We start from the raw sequence: 15,672 nt of genomic DNA, 5'->3' as shown, positions 1-15,672 counted from the left end.
AGGCCCTTCCGCAGGGGTGGTAGGGGTAGGGCAGGAGCAACAGGCTTGAGCCAAAGTGGGAAGTTGCAGAAGGTGCGTTCAATTACTTTAAAGGATGCACCAGACTTGGTTGAGTGGCTCGCTCAGCCTTACTCTTCTGCACCCTCCTCATCCTCTCGATCTGCACCCTCTTCTTCACTCTCTGCTATGTGCACCCCCAAAGACACTACCACCAACAACACGACCACCACCACCACCACCACATACCTTCCGCTTGAGTCACTGGAATTATTTTCCGATCCATATCAAGAGGACATTTCTGATGCGCAGCCACTCTTGGTATTGGATCAGGAAGAGGAGGTAGCAACAAGCGCTACTCAGCAGTCTGACGCCAGTACCCAGATCAGCCCAAGGAGGAGGTTGGTCCCCGGTGTTGCTGCCTACTCTACTTATAGCGGTGGGGAAGGTGACGTTGATGATGACGTGTCTAGTGATGTCACGTGGGTGCCCACAAGAGAGGAAGAGGAGGGGAGTTCAGAGGGAGATATGGACCAGCAGATAGGGAGGAGAAGCAGCAATGACTTACATTGCACAGCAGGGACAAAGCAGACTGCAAATGTATCAGGAGCGAGTCATCGACCATGTACGGTCACATCTGGCGCTCCCAGGACACCGGCACATGGCTCCGCAGTGTGGGCTTTTTTTAACGTGTCCGCTGCTGACAATAGCGTTGCCATCTGCAATCTTTGCAGTCAACGCGTTAGTCGCGGTAAGCCCAATACTCACCTAGGGACGACCGCCTTAAGAAGGCACATGAGCAGCCATCACCGAGCCCAGTGGGAGCAACGGAACACACAAAGCCACACTGCAGGCTCTCACCGTCCAGCCTCGTCTTCTACTTCTCCTTCTCCTCTCTCCTCACAATTGTCCTCCACTCCACCTTCCATCACGCCAAGCTCACATTTTTCTGCAAAAAGGCAGGCTTCCGTGGGCCTAATGTTTGAGCGTAAAAAAATGATGACGCCGGATAACCCTCTTGCCCAACGGTTGGCGGCTGGCTTGTCAGAACTCATAGCCCGCCAACTACTGCCATATAAACTGGTGGACTCGGAGGCCTTTCGCAAATTTGTGGCCATTGGAACACCACAATGGAAGGTCCCAGGAAGGAAGTATTTCTCAGAGAAGGGCATCCCAGAGCTATATGGCCATGTTCAGCGGCAAGTGAATGTATCTCTGGCACACAGTGTCGGTGCCAAGATACATCTGACCACAGACACGTGGTCTAGCAAACACGGGCAGGGAAGGTATATCAGTTTTACTGCCCACTGGGTGAACCTTCTGACGGCCGTCAAGCATGTAACCCGTGGCACCCGTGTAGATTTGGTTTTACCGCCACGGATTGCATGCAGGCCTGACTCTTCTTCTCCTCCTCCTACTCCATCCTCCTCCCTCTCCTCCTCAGCTGCCTCCTCCTTTTCCGCTGCTAGCGTCTCTTCCACTGCACCGCCCAAGCTCCCCAGAACCTATTCCACATGCCAGGTGAGACGTTGCCATGCCGTGCTGCGTCTGTTGTGCCTGGAAGCAAAGAGCCACACTGGCCCGGCACTCCTTTCAGCTTTGCGTTCACAGGCAGATGAGTGGCTAACACCGCTCAATTTGACAGTTGGTAAAGTGGTGTGTGACAACGGTGCCAATCTGCTTAGCGCATTGAAACAGGGCAAAATCACGCACGTGCCGTGCATGGCACACGTCTTAAACTTGGTCGTGCAGCGATTCCTTGTCAAATACCCTGGGGTCCAGGACATCTTGCGGCAGGCAAGGAAAATCTCGGCCCATTTCAGAAGATCTTACACGGCCATGGCTCGCCTTGCTGACATTCAGCGGCGACACCATCTGCCGGTCAGACGTCTTATTTGCGATTGCCCGACGCGATGGAACTCAACCTTCTATATGCTTGATAGGCTGCTCCAGCAGAAACGTGCAGTTAACGTCTACCTGTATGAACTCTGCGAAAGAAACGGTTCTGGGGAGCTGGGTTTTTTTTCACCGCGCCAGTGGCTGCTCATGCGCGACACATGCAGACTTCTGCGGCCATTTGAGGAGATCACCAAACTGGTCAGTCGCAGCCATGGCGCCATCAGTGACATGGTACCTTATGCCTTCTTTCTGGAGCGTGCATTGCGTCGTGTCATTGATCAGGCTGTGGAGGAGCAGGAGCGGGAAGATGAGGAAGTCGCAATGCTGGATGAATTCCCAGGGGGGGCTACTCTATCTGAGACAAGTCAACAACAGGAGTCTGATGAGGAGTCAGAGGAGGATGGTGCCGGGGCGGATGAGCAGGAGCAAGAAGAGCATGCTTTAAACCTTTCTGGGATCCCTGTTGTGCGAGGATGGGGAGAGGAGAATGAAGAGGACGACATTATCCTGGATGATGAGCAGGAGCCAGGCCACCACACCGCTTCCACTTTAGTGCAAATGGGGGCCTTCATGCTCCAGTGTTTTAATAGGGACCCCCGTATAAAAAGCATGAGGGTCAAGGACCAGTACTGGGTGGCAACGTACTTAGACCCCCGGTACAAACACAAAATGGCGGAAATGTTACCGCCGTCGCAGAGGGCTGTCAGAATGCAGCACTTCCAGGCCTTGCTTCGAGAAATGCTGCATTCTGCTTTTGCGTGCGCTGGCAGAGGAGCAATTCCCACTCCCAGAGAAGGATTTGCGGGTACCAATCCAACAGCGCCTGCAAGAAGAGGCCGGTTTGAAGATGTGTTGGTGACTTCGGATATGAGGTCATTCTTTCAGCCGACCCATCGACAGGTGTCATCCGGATCCAGCATCAGGGAACGCCTAGACCGTCAGGTGTCCGACTACATTGGGTTAACGGCCGATGTGGACGCTCTGAGGAGTGATGAACCCCTAGACTACTGGGTGGGCAGGCTTGACCTCTGGCCAGAGCTTGCCCAATTTGCAATCGAACTGTTGGCTTGCCCCTCATCCAGTGTCCTGTCCGAAAGGACGTTCAGCGCAGCAGGGGGGATTGTGACCGATAAGCGTACTCGCCTAGCTCACCACAGTGTTAACTACCTCACATTTCTAAAAATGAATGAGGCATGGATCTCGGAGGAATTCAACACATGTGATCAGTAGACCATGTATATGTCTATAAACAATTTTTGGAATCAAGCACACAGACCTTCTTAATTCATTTGGCTCACTTCCCTGACCCAAAAAAGCACACCGTACTATATGCCCCTACCCTCCTCTTTGAAGAGGTTGAGCGGTGTCATATTTCTACTGGGGCTGCTTATTATGAGGGGTTCCCACCATCCCTGTGCTGTGCTGACTTCCTCCTGGGTGTTCTTATTATGAGGGGCTCCCACCATCCCTGTGCTGTGCTGACTTCCTCCTGGGGGTTCTTATTATGAGGGGATCACACCATCCCTGTGCTGTGCTGACTTCCTCCTGGGGCTGCTTACGGTGCTGCTGTCAGCGCTGTATGTCACGGAGCTGCTGTCAGCGCTGTATGTCACGGAGCTGCTGTCAGCGCTGTATGTCACGGAGCTGCTGTCAGCGCTGTATGTCACGGAGCTGCTGTCAGCGCTGTATGTCACGGAGCTGCTGTCAGCGCTGTATGTCACGGAGCTGCTGTCAGCGCTGTATGTCACGGAGCTGCTGTCAGCGCTGTATGTCACGGAGCTGCTGTCAGCGCTGTATGTCACGGAGCTGCTGTCAGCGCTGTATGTCACGGAGCTGCTGTCAGCGCTGTATGTCACGGAGCTGCTGTCAGCGCTGTATGTCACGGTGCTGCTGTCAGCGCTGTATGTCACGGAGCTGCTGTCAGCGCTGTATGTCACGGAGCTGCTGTCAGTGCTGTATGTCACGGAGCTGCTGTCAGCGCTGTATGTCACGGAGCTGCTGTCAGCGCTGTATGTCACGGAGCTGCTGTCAGCGCTGTATGTCACGGTGCTGCTGTCAGCGCTGTATGTCACGGAGCTGCTGTCAGCGCTGTATGTCACGGAGCTGCTGTCAGCGCTGTATGTCACGGAGCTGCTGTCAGCGCTGTATGTCACGGAGCTGCTGTCAGCGCTGTATGTCACGGAGCTGCTGTCAGCGCTGTATGTCACGGTGCTGATGTCAGTGCTCTGTATTACGGTGCTGCTGTCAGTGCTCTGTATCTCCTGCACCCTCTTGTTTGCCTACCCTGGTCCCTGACCTTCCCTCTCCTCCATTGCCTTCATTAGCTCCATAGTCCTGAATTGTCAGAACAATTTCCCAAATAAAAAAAAAATGCTTGTAGTTATCGATCCCAAATTCACCTCATACATGTATTATGCTATTGTCCAGGTGGTGGGACTACGTGCTACCCCCTAATAATTACCCCGTGGCCGCAAATTCGACCTAAAGGTTTGCGAAATTCGCCTCCCATTGAAGTCAATGGAGCCCGCGGCGAACGGTCGTTTTCGCGAACGTTTGTGTCCGTTCGCGTTTCGCGTTCGCGAAACGTCCCGTCGGAAGTTCGTCCATCACTATTTAGCAGGAAGAATTTCCAATTGTAAGATAGATCAGGTATACGCTAGGGTTTCCAGAAAAAGCTACCACGTTGGTCAAGGACTCTCAGAAAGTGTCACCCAAGGTAAAAAGAATCAAGTTAAAGTGTTACTAAACCCAGTACTCTGCATTCACTATATCTGGTCTCCCACAATACACAGAACGTGGAAATGCAATTATTTTAGTAAATATAAACTGATAAATACCTTTTCTCATCAGCAGAGCAGTCTTTTGACTTCTTTCAGTGTCTGGTTAAAGCTTGCAGGAGGAGTTTTCATTCTCCCCTGATTGTCCTATAAAGCTGCAGGACCCCTGACCCTCTGTCTGGACAGTACTGATTGGAGAGTGCATGTGCTCAGCACAGGGCCAAAGAAAAATAAACTTTTCTAGCAAAACACACCAAATTGAGCATGTGTAGCTTGCCCTCAAGTCTCTGTTTTATCAGCAGATAAACTGGGGACTGTGGAAGAAAGGGAGGATCAGAGAAGACATACTCAAACTGCCTTTCGACACAATGCATAGGATTAAACCCTGCATGCTTTACTGCATATACTGTACAGACTGATTTTACTGTTGTGTGTTTAGTAACCCTTGGAAACACAGGGTGCCAGAAGAGGGGCCTTACACAAGAAGGAACTTGAATAAGGTTCTTCTAAAGAAGAACAAGCTAGAGCCCTAAGAATAGATGGATAAGGCAAAACATGCCCTTTTAGGATGATGAAAGCTAGATTCTAGTCCAGTCTGCTTTTGGAGGGCCAGACTAGAGTTATTGAGTAAACTCTGGAATTGAATACATATACTGCTGTAAGTGCAGGCTGAATAAGATTTCCAGGTAAGATAATAAATGTTACTGGATGTAGCACTTCATTGCCTTCAGTAAGGTAGCAATGGCAGGGAGAGAGATATCTCTGTTACTTTGGATCTGGGCTTTACCCGCTCTTGCTTAAAAACTAGAGGCTGTGAAGTCAGGTGAAATAGAGGGCCTTGAGTTTGATAATGTATTCGGTTGCAATTGACCTGTACTTTGTGTCACAATTCTAATAAACATTTTTACTGGCAAAAAGTCTGAGGAAGGTTCTGTACCAATAGGTTATCTGAGGAACGCTGTGTCCTCTTCCACTCTAGATCGTAGAGTAGGGAAGCAGAATGCCGAGTGGAGGAAAGGCTAGAGTAGCTTAGATCTGGGAATAGTTAGAACAGGGGCGTAACTAGAAATCACAGGGCCCCATAGCAAAATGTTGTATGGGGCCCTCCCCCCCACAAAAAAAAGATGATAGTCTCCCCCTCCTTTCCTACCTCCTGTTCAGACTCCAGAGCCTCCTCATGTGCTGAAAACGATGTCCCTTCACAGGCGCTCTCAAGCGTTCTGCCTGGCCCACTCTGCTCTCTGCTCCTGCTGTATGCGGCTGCGTGTGTCAGGACATGGCAGGACTCGCGGGGCCTGGGAGGCTTAACAGTAAACTTACATTCCTCATCCTCACCGGGCCCCGGGGGGGTGGGGGGTACCTAGAGCATTTGGCACCCAGGGCAGATCCTATATCTGGCACCCCCCCACTTTAAAATGTAAAAACAACCCCCTGTGCCCCCGCATACCTCTGCATCCCCCAATATCTCTTTGTCACTACTTTGTACCCCCTCGCCAAAACTGGACCCCTTTACATTACACAGCCCCCCTGCACCTCTGGACCCCTTTACATCAAATAACCCCCTGCACCACTGGACCACTTTACATTACACAACCTGCTACACCACTGGGCCTCTTTACATTACCCAACCCCCTGCACCACTGGACCCCTTTACATTACACAGCCCCCTGCACTTCTGGACCTGTTACATTACACAACCCCCTGCACCCCTTTACATTACAGAACCCCTGCACCTCTAGACCCCTTTACATTACACAACTCCCTGAACATCTGGACCCCTTTACATTACACAGCACCCTGCACCTCTGGACCCCTTTACATTACACAGCACCCTGTACCTCTGGACCCCTTTACATTACACAGCACCCTGCACCTCTGGACCCCTTTACATTACACAGCACCCTGCACCTCTGGACCCCTTTACATTACACAGCATCTATGGACCCCTTTATATTACTCAGCACCCTGCAGCCTTTGAGTTCACATTGCTGTCCTGGAGTTTTTCGCAGTTCTGGGGTACACGCAGTTTTTTCTGCATTTTATCCCCATTTTTAGCTGCATTCCCACAGACTTCTATTAGTTTGTATAATGTTACTGTGTTTTCTGAAAGCACACCAAAGTTGCAGTATAGAGGACATTTGGTGCGCTTTCAGAAAATGTTGTCAAAATGTGTAATCTAATAGAAGTCTGTGGGACTGTAGTGGAAATGGAGTTAAATGCGGGAAAAATCTGTATACACCATCACTGCAACTGAACCACAGTGCATCAGTGTGAATCAACTTGAGTCCTGGTTCACATATATGCAATGCAGGAATCAGCGCGATTCTAGTGCGGACTCCTGCATTGCATGTCGCTTTCTGGAGGTTCACACTGCCCTTTGCAAGCTGCTACGGGGGTCAATGTAAAGTTACTCACATCCCCATATCAGTTTGCATATCACAGTGCGAACTGTGAAATGGTGCAGGCATGGGATCGCATAGGTGTGAACACCCATGCGATCCGATTCCAGTGCAGACCAAAAAAGGGTCCTGCACCATTTTGGAGAGAATGCAATGCGATTTCAGCCATACAGTTTGTATGGCTAAACTTGCATTGCACAGACATTGCATGTGATTTGCACAGCAATGTGGTGCGAATCACATGCAATGTCTGTGATTGCACTAGTGAAAAACATGGCTAAAGGAACATGATGTGGCCATCTATTAGTATCGGCTGGTTAAAAGAAAATGCTTTGGATAGAGTTAATGAAAGATTCTGCTGAAGGACAACAGAGGAAAGAGGGGGAGAGAAAGATTTGGGAGAGAGAGGGCAGAGTCTGGACACAGTGACAGTGCTGCAAACTCACTTGGATGTTCCCAGGATGTTCACACATGCTTCTGCAGCTGTCGGCTACTTTTGTAAATGCTCCCGCCCCCACATTCCTTTCAGACACAGCACACGGGCTGCACGGAGCTTGGATGGACACAGAGAAGAGGGAGGGAGCAGAGCCGATGCAGCCTCTTCCATTTCTGTGGAGGGGGTGGGGGGAGTTGTACTCGCTGGGCTGTTAGAACGTAATGCACAGCATTGTGTCAAGTACAGCCGACATCCCTATATTTATGCCTGATGGTTCAGTCCACCTGAGCTGGGATCTCCCTGCACACATTGCCACTGCTGCTACCAAGCCTGCCCGTTGTGACTGTTTCATACGCCGTCTGACATCCCTGCAGCGTGTGCCACCCAGTGCGGACCACCCCGCACTCCCAGTTAGTATGCCACTTGCGGGCCCCACTCAGCTGCGGGCCCCATAGCGCCTGCATGGGTCGCTATGGCGGTAGTTCCGCCACTGAGTTAGAATATCTGAGTTGGAGCATTCATTAAATGAGATACAAGAAAATGTTAATTTGCTGTGGGAACTGGAGATTAGGTCGCCCACTTCCAAGTATGACATTGTGATTGCATTCAAGAAAACAGCTTTACAAAGGGGGCACAAAAGACCAACTAGACTTCAGGTTTAGCAGAGACAAAACTGTTCAAATGTGGTGCAAAATTCATTGCCTCATTGAGTCATGGAGGCAAGGTAGATCTCAACTCATTTAACCACCTAAGCTAATATCGTAGAAGTCTTTTGCTCCAGTCCCCCCAGTCTTCTATTCGTATGGACCCAATTAAGTACCAAAAACTTAACAGCGGGTACATGATATTTATGATCATTAACTACATGTCTACCCAAAGCGTTATACACTATATTATGTTATTATAATAAGTATTGGGACGCCTGCCTTTACACACATGAACTTGCATGGCAACCCAGTCTTAGGGTTCAATATTGAGTTGGCTGACGCGTCTTCTCTGTGACAGTTCTTATATAGCTGAGGGAAGGGCCACCCAGTGATGTAAACGGGTGACCCCGCCCCCCTCTGACACCATGGGGGAGGCCTCCCTCCTCCTCCATGCCCACTAACTAGCTAAACACAATGGAGGCAGGAAATGATTTGTGGATTAGAGGACACTTTATTCTCCAAACTACAGCCCCCAGATGTTGCAGAACTACACATTCCACGAGGCATTGTAAAACTCTGACATTCACAAACATGACTAGGCATGATGGGAATGTAGTTCCTGAACAACTGGAGGGCTATAGTTTGGAGACCCCTGTTCTAAGACACAGACTGGAGGGGCCTGTGACTGACAGAAATACACCCACACGTTATTGCCAAAAAATAATAAAGATTTGATTTCAAATATATACTTATATACCAAGCTAAAACTGTTTATTAATATTATGTATTTATTTATTACACTGTATTCCAAAGGTTGTGTTTTTTTTTTTTGAACATGTGACCAGTAGCAGTAGAAGACTAGACTGGCCCTGCTTATGTTTCTATGCAGACAGGCTGGGAAAGAGCTGGGTCATGTGACACCTGTATATCAATTAGAAAAAAGGTACGGTAATTCGATTTTTTTTTTCTAAGTTAAAATAATTACAGTGCCATCATCCACATACAGAAATATATGGGATAATGTAAATTAAACAGTGTGCTTGTGTGTATTTAGCTTTGAATGAAAACAGGCCTAAAGATGGTATTCCCAGCAGTTGGTTTGCTGAGGAGTGTACTCTCCAGACAACCCATGCTTCAAACCTTGACTGCCACATCCAGCAATCCAATAGGCTGAGAATGACATGACATGTACTTTTCAGATTGAAGTCATTAATTTCATGTATGTCAAAAATCTTTTCAATTCGGCCTCCGATCCATCCCAGCTGATGAAAATGTCATCTATGTACCTGTGCCACAAAAGAATGTGGCACAGGTACATAGAACAAAGAAGAAAGCAGGGCCTTCTGAGTGTATTAAAAGCACTTTACTGGAAGTTAAAAAAGTGGCAACTTATAGGATATGTATTAAAAAAAAAACCCTCTTCAATGAAATGTAAGGGCACTGCTGTGGATGGCCGATCAGTGCACGCTCTCACTGCAGTGCAGAGCCAGATTAACGGGGTTGTAAAGCTACATTTTTTTTTCAATATTTGATCTATATGCAGCATAGATCAGGAATATAGCTGTTATTTCTGCAGAAATTTTCGATTTACCTGTTATATGCATATGCTTTTTCTAAACTTCCTCCTTTAGTGTATCTATGATCTCCTCAGCTTCCTGGGTTTTTAGAGCACGCTCTATGCAGCAACGTCACGTCCTTAAATGAACTACAATTCCCTTGATGCTTAGGGCCATCGCACCTGCACAGTGCTGCTTTTTTGGTGTGTCAAAGAAGAACGAGCCTTGTTCTCATTTCTTACCGCCCAGCAGCCACGCCCATTCCCGCTTCCCCAGCATGCCCATACAGTGAATAAACATAAAGGGGCAGAGTAAAGGCTGTGCTGCTCAGATCATCATTCTGATTGCAATAACATTGCATGGGAGGTGGAGCTACAGCTTCTTAGACACACCTGTGGCTCCCCTGCTTCCCGTGCCTGTGAACGTACACAGCGTCTCCCCACAGGGATGTAGTCCAAAGGGAGGAGGGGAGCACGCTGACTAACCCCCAGCCAGAACAGCTCAGATGATGGGGGCAAGCTGACAGAGGAGGAACAGGAAGTGAGAAATTGAGACAAAGAAAAAATAAATTTAGAAGGGAAAGGTAAGTGAACCAACAATGCACTAGCTTAACCACTTCCTGACCATCTCATGCAGATATACTATGGCAGAAGGGCACATACAGGCAGATTAACGTACCTGTACGTTGCCCTTTAAGAGACGGCTTGCAGGCGCACGCGCCGCCGGGAACTCCATGACTGTGATCGCGGGTCCCATGGACTCGATGTCCTCGGGCATACCCACGATCGTCTCACGGTGAGGAAGAACGGGGAGATGCTAATGTAAACAAGCATCTCCCCGTTCTGCCTAGTGACACTGTCACTGATCAGCTCTCCCTGTAAACGGGAGCGCTGATCAGTGACGTGGCAAACACAGCCCCTACCCCCACAGTTAGAATCACTCCCTAGGACACATTTAACCTCTACAGCGCTACCTAGTGGATAACCCCTTCACTGCCAGTGACATTTTTACAGTAATCAGTGCAATTTTTTGCATTGATTGCTGTATTAATGTCAATGGTCACAAAAATGTGTCAAAATTGTCCAATGTGTCCACCATAATGTCGCAGTCACGATAAAAAGCGCTGATTGCCATTACTGGTAAAAAAAGAAAAAAAAATTATCAATAAAAATGCCATAAAACTATCCCCTATTTTGTAGACGCTATAACTTTTGCACAAACCAATCACATGCTTATTGCAATTTTTTTTAAACAAAAATATGTAGAAGACTACATATTGGCCTAAACTGTTGTTTTTTAAATATTTTTTGGGGATATTATAGCAAAAAGTAAAAAATAATGCATGTTTTTCAAAATTGTTGCTATTTTTTTGTTTATAGCGCAAAAAATAAAAACTGCAGAGGTGATCAAATACCGCCAAAAGAAAGCTCTATTTGTGGGGAAAAAAGGACATCAATTTTGTTTGGGAGCCACGTCGCACGACCGCGAAATTGTCAGTTAAAACGACGCAGTGCTGAATCGCAAAAAGTGCTCTGGTCAGGAAGGGGGTAAATTCTTCCGGGGCTGAAGTGGTTAAAGAAATCCAATTAGAAAATAAAAAATGAACCTTTACAACCCCTTTAAACCCTTGGCAGTGCTGGTGAATTCCAGCACTTCCTGGATCGTCACAGGGACCCTGGCCAAGCGGGGATGATTTCAGCGCCAGGTGCTGCTTTATTCCTTGTTCTTGCCAATGCAGACTTTCTTCTAGCTCTCCAGCAGTGGCTGCAACTGAGCTTTCTGGACACCTTTGGACTTTTTACTGTCTCATTGCATCTTAGCTCACATGACCATTTGGGACCTATCTTATAGTGCACCAGATTTACCGCTTCATTGGCACACCTACATAGATGACCAATCACCCAAGAGGAAGTCTCGCTCCAACTTCCCCACATACAAATTGATGTAGGATAGAGCACACATGTCCCCATCGCTATGAACTGCAACTGGAGAAAGTGGGAGCAATTAAATGAGAATACGTTGCGGGTGAGTATGAACCTAAGAAGGTCCAAGATAAACCTGGACCTAGAATGGAGCTACAGTGCTATTGCAGCAATTAATAACTCAATGAACACAAAAACAGTTTCCAAGATTTTGACAAAACTGTTTCGTAGAACATTTGTTTAGCTAATTACATGAAAGCAAGGTTAATAATAAAACTTAGATTACAAAATCTTCAGTTTTACTCAAATTGGTTATTGCAAAAATGAATACATCCTACAACAAAAACTACTACACGTATTTTGTGTGACCTCCATGATTTGTAAGGACAGCACCAAATCTTCTAGGCATGGAATGAACAAGTTGGCAACATATATGCAACATCTATCTTTTTCCATTCTTCAAGAACAACCTCTTTTAGAGCCTGGATGCCAGATGGAGAGTGATGCTCAACTTGTCTCTTCAGAATTCCCCATAGGTGTTCAATTGTCTCCTGATCTGAGCCCATACTTAGGCACTGAATAATTTTCACCCTGTTCTTCAGAAATACAACAGTTTTGGATCATAGTCATGTTGGAAAAATGCACTCTTAGCGATGCACTGTTTTCACTTTATTCACAGAGCGGTGGTAGCATCTTCTCTTTCAATATAGAGCAGTACATCTGTGAATTCAGGATACAATCAATGAAATAAATGCAGCTCTCTGATACCAGCAGCACTCTTGCAGCCCCACGGAACAACACTTCCACCACCATGTTTCACTGTAAGAGCAATGCATTTTTCTTTGTACTCCTTACATTTGCAACGGCATACAGTTTTGAAGCCATCAGTTCCAAAAACATTTATCTTGGTCTCATCACTCCAGAGTGCAGAGTCCCAGTAATCTTCTTCAGCTGTGGCCCTGGAAAATACTAGGTGGTCTTTTTTGTGCATGGGCTTTAGGAGAGGCTTCATTTGTGGACTTCACCCATGCATGCCATTCCTCAGGAATCAATCACCCAGTTTGGCAAACTCTTTAGCTAACTGCAGTGAACTTGCATGGCGTTTTTCTTCAATCCTTCTCATCAGAAGACACTCCTGTAGAGGTGTTAACTTCCGTAGACAGATTGGATGTCTCTGTGAGATGGTTGTAGTGGTTACACTTTTTTTTCATCACTTTTGCTACAGTACTCCAAGTAAAGCTTTACTGATCTTCTTGTAGCCTTCCCCTTTGTGTGAAGAAATTAGTTTGTTTCTCAGGCTTTGTGACATTTCTCTTTCATGTGGTGCCATTCCCGAAAGCATAAAATGGGAAAGGGTTTTCTTTGGTAAGCAACGCCCTTTTATAATCACTGGTCTGCTGGACACCTGTTTAATGAATGATTAGACTCACATGTGGTCGAATTCTTGTTAATTAGGATTTTGCTGTCTAAAATTTAGCTTTGCTCCTCACTTTCATTGGGGTGTATTCATTTTTGCAACATAGTCTTGAATGAATGTTAGGAAAACTAATTTTAATGTGTGCAAGTTAATAAATCTTATGCCGCGTACACATGACTGGTTTTCCCGTTGGAATAAACTCTGAAGGTTTTTCCGACGGAGTTCTGCTGAAACTGTCTTGCGCACACACGATCACACCAAAGTGTGATCGTCAAGAAAGCGGTGACATACAACATGTACAATGGGACTAGAAAAGGGAAGTTCAATAGCCTCCGTCTCATACTTGCTTCAGAGCATGCGTAATTTTTGGTACGTCGGAACAGTATACAGACGAGTTGTTTTCCTGATAGGAATTAGTTCCATCGGAAATATTTAAAACATGTTCTTTTTCTAGGTCTGTCCAAATTTTTGGAAAAAAAACTCAGATAAGGCATACACACGATCGGAATGTACTTTGTAGTATAGCGTCCCATGAAAAAAAAAAGTAAAGTAAAGGTTTTCTGACAAATCTGTTGGGGTGTACCCATTTATGCTGAGCACTGTATAGAAGGACTCAATGTCAATTAACAAGAACACTTGACCAGGAATGTTAAGGTCCTCGTCTTCTGTAAAAAATGAATAGTATTACAGAAGATTGAAGACTCAAAACAAACCATCTAAGCACAGTGGCCACAAGTTTGCTGACATTCTCAGTCAAACTTCTGCCTGAAATGATTGGGTGCCTTGGAGGATGCGTTTTATTTTTGTGCCCTTTAGGGAGTGTGTAGAACACTGGGACCTTAGGGAACGGGGTTCTGATAAATTCCTATAAAGCATGGGAAATGATCTCTTGGTGAAAAACCATATCTACCAGCAGATAGAATTCCTAATTGAATCTCTCAATCTTAAGCCGCGTACACACGTAGCGGTATGTCAGACTTCCCGCCAGACTGTCCGTCGGACTTTCCGAACGGGCTACTTGCCCACACGGCACTTTTTGAGCGGACTAATACGGCGACTAAGTCCGCCGTACTATCCGCCCTACTTTTGAAATGAACGGACTCGCCCACACACGCGGAGGAAAGTGCGCTCATTTCGAGCGCATCTCCAGGTAGGCGGGGCCCGCGAAGGAGACGTCGCTGGCCCCTCCGCCTGGTATGGACTTAAAGGGGACCCCCAACGCCGAAAAAAATCGGCGTGGGGGCCCCCCCCAAGTCCACAACAGACCCTTGTCCGAGCATGCTACCCGGCCGGCCAGGAAAGGGGGGGACGAGCGAGCGTCCCCCCTCCTGAGCCGTACCAGGCCGTGTGCCCTCAACATGGGGGGTGCCTTGGGGAAGGGGGGGCCTCGCGGCCCCCCCACCCCAAAGCACCTTGTCCCCATGTTGATGAGGACAAAGGCCTCTTCCCGACAACCCTGGCCGTTGGTTGTCGGGGTCTGCGGGCGGGGGGCTTATCGGAATCCGGGAGCCCCCTTTAATAAGGTGGCCCCCGGATACCGGCCCCCCACCCTATGTGAATGAGTATGGGGTACAATGTACCCCTACCCATTCACCTGTAAAATAAAAGTACAAAAAAAACACAACACACGAGATAAAATACTTTATTGCACAGCTCCGGGGGTCTTCCGTCTTCGGGGGTCTTCTCGCCGGACTCCTCCGCTATCTTCTTGTAGCTCTTTTTCTAGCGGAGGAGTCCGGCTTTCTTCCTCGCCGCCGGCCTCTTCTTCCGACTTCGGGGGTCTTGTCCCCCTCTTCGGTTCTTCTGCCGGGCCACTGCGCCTTCTTATAGCTCTTTTACAGGCGGTGGTCTTCTGTATTATAAAGTATTTTATCTCGTGTGTTGTGTTTTTTTTGTACTTTTATTTTACAGGTGAATGGGTAGGGGTACATTGTACCCCATACTCATTCACATAGGGTGGGGGGCCGGTATCCGGGGGCCCCCTTATTAAAGGGGGCTCCCGGATTCCGATAAGCCCCCCGCCCGCAGACCCCGACAACCAACGGCCAGGGTTGTCGGGAAGAGGCCCTTGTCCTCATCAACATGGGGACAAGGTGCTTTGGGGTGGGGGGGCCGCGCGGCCCCCCCCTCCCCAAGGCACCCCCTATGTTGAGGGCACGCGGCCTGGTACGGCTCAGGAGGGGGGGGGCGCTTGCTCGCCCCCCTTTTCCTGGCCGGCCGGGTAGCGTGCTTGGACAAGGATCTGTTGTGGACTTGGTGGGGACCCCCACGCCAATTTTTTTCGGCGTTGGGGGTCCCCTTTAAGTCCATACCAGGCGGCGGGGCCAGCGACGTCTCCTTCGCGGGCCCCGCCTACCTGGAGACCCGCTCAAAATGAGCGGACTTTTCTCCGGGCGGGAAAAGTCCGCTCATTTCAAAAGTACGGCGGACTGGCATACACACGGCCGGATTGTCCGCCGAAATGCGAGTCCGGCGGGAAGATTGGAGTGCAACACGGCATTCTAAGTCCGCCGTACTTTCGGGTCAAAAAAGTATGCCGGAGGCTACACACGGGGGGATTGTTTGGCGGACTTGAGTTTGCCGGACTTTTCCACCGGATTGTTTGATCGTGTATACGCGGCA

The sequence above is a fragment of the Lithobates pipiens genome, unplaced genomic scaffold (assembly GCF_037356315.1).
Source record: "Lithobates pipiens isolate NorthernLeopardFrog02 unplaced genomic scaffold, aLitPip1_a1.2 Scaffold_8, whole genome shotgun sequence".
Classification (NCBI taxonomy): domain Eukaryota; kingdom Metazoa; phylum Chordata; class Amphibia; order Anura; family Ranidae; genus Lithobates; species Lithobates pipiens.
Note: the sequence above shows the minus strand (reverse complement) of the source record.